Below are 2,209 nucleotides of genomic sequence, written 5' to 3' on the forward strand. Positions count from 1 at the left end.
AGCCTTTTTGTTTGTACTGATACATAAAGAAAGTTCTGCCAACAAAATAAAAATAAATAAATAAATAAATAAATAACTAAATAAATACAGCTAAATAGGACAATGTCACCATCTAGTGTCAAAAGTCATCCCGCACTGACTAGAAATGGCAAATGACTGTGGATAATCCTCAGCGTGATGAAGGATTAACGTTAGTGGTGTGATACGATGTTGGTATTCGCCCTAAACCAGGGCCAGGGTCATTACTGCCAATGCCAATACTGATATAGATACTTTTAAATTCAATTCAATTCACTTTTATTTATACTGGTTGATTGGTGCTGCGGCACTGATGCGGATGCTGTACCAGTATGTTGTGGTGAAGAAAAAGCGCTTATGTATGGAAAGATTTTCACGGACACAATACATACTCAACTCTACTGCTCCAGCCACAGATGCATTTTCCTTACAAATGTGGGGCCATTTAAGGAGACATAAACAGGCTTTAAACAGTGTGAGATTTACTGGGAACAAGCATTGTTACAACAAGGAAATCATCAACCAAACATAAGTGTCTAAAATTTTTGTACTAAGTTTATTTGGCCAATCTGCACAGCTTTATGTTGTGTCACATATATCATTTCAGAAAGGGCTCTGTAATACACTTGAAATGGGCCACACGTTGGAACAGAGAGTAGCAATGTGGCTCTGAAACAAGTATTAGTAGAGAAATACTTAAATATATCTTTTGATATATGTACAGCGGTGCCACTGAAGCAGATAAGGATGCTCAGCTCACAGCTGACTCACAGTTCAAGATGAAGGCAAACATAGAGAATCAAGGCTGAGATGATTTGGACATGTACAGAGGATGTTGAAGGTTGAGCTGCAAGGTGCGAGTAGAAAAAGAAGACAGAAGAAGAGGAGGTTAGGGTGAGTGTGAGACCTAACAGGACCTAAAATTAATTAGTAAAAAAAAATCTTGATCAGTCGGTTTATTTGTTTATTTATTTTTGCATGAAGAAATTAATGATAGTTTGCTACCTACTACAGACACATGGCTGTCTGTGATGACACCTCAAAAGAGATGTTTCTTTTTTGTCTGTTGTTTTTTTCCAGCCTTGTGTCTGTTGTGTTTGTTGGTGTCAATTTTGTCTGTCATATCATTGTTTTTCTGCTCAGTTTCTGTATGTTATTCTTTACAGAAGAAAATTGATGGTTTCTTACTCCACCTCTACCTTTGAAATGAAGTGATGGTTAAAGCTCTTCCTATTGTCTTTGTAAATTGGCAGCAGATTTGGCAGCTAATGCTTCCCAAATGATTAGGGAAGACTAGCTTCACTACCTAAAGAATTAAAATTCTCTGAGAATGTATATGGCCCCTTCCTGATTTCTGACATTTTTGCCTTGTTTTGAGATCTTTTAGCCTAATGTTGTTCATGAGACTAAAATCATCTCACTGTGGTAATGTAAATATAATATGGCCAATATTATATGTATTGTCAGATTATCATGATATAACAGCAGTGAGCTTGAACTCTGGGTCAAAGATTCAAGTTGCAGTTATTTATATTTCCTATTACCGTAAATCTTCACTCAAAGACAAGTATCTGTGACAGTATAGATGTATTATATATAAGAGACAAATATTGTTTGTTTAATATGTTGGCATTACTAAATTTGGCTCAATGCTTACATACATGTGTAAAAAGAAAATGTACGAGCTGTGAAAACTGTTTCTGACAAAATGAAGAGTAGACTGATATATTAAATATTCCTTTATTGTGTGAGAAAATCAGACCATGTCATAACTGCTTTAAGTCATACAGAATAGATATCAGAGCTTTAAACAGGATGACTTCTGCTAAATCGCTGCAGGGCACTGAAGCTGGTTTTATGCATAAAACCGGAATAGTGTACGGGGAAGGCCAAGTTTGCGGCCTACAGGAAGCGGTGTCTGAAAAGGGCTGGGAAAATCATCAAAGACCCCAGTCACCCACCACATGGACTCTTCACCCTCCTGCCCTCTGGGAGGCGCTACAGGAGCCTCCGGACTAAGACCACCAGGTACCGGAACAGCTTCTTCCCCACAGCTGTCAGACTCCTGAACTCTGCCTCCTGACATCTGACCCACGTTAACACATGGACTGAACATACGCACACCCACAATGGACAACCGTACCCTCAAACACACAATAATAACATGGACTGAACCACCACTCACAACCAC

The sequence above is a fragment of the Pundamilia nyererei genome, unplaced genomic scaffold (genome assembly GCF_000239375.1).
Source record: "Pundamilia nyererei isolate P.nyererei 1_Seehausen unplaced genomic scaffold, PunNye1.0 scaffold00306, whole genome shotgun sequence".
NCBI classification, from domain to species: domain Eukaryota; kingdom Metazoa; phylum Chordata; class Actinopteri; order Cichliformes; family Cichlidae; genus Pundamilia; species Pundamilia nyererei.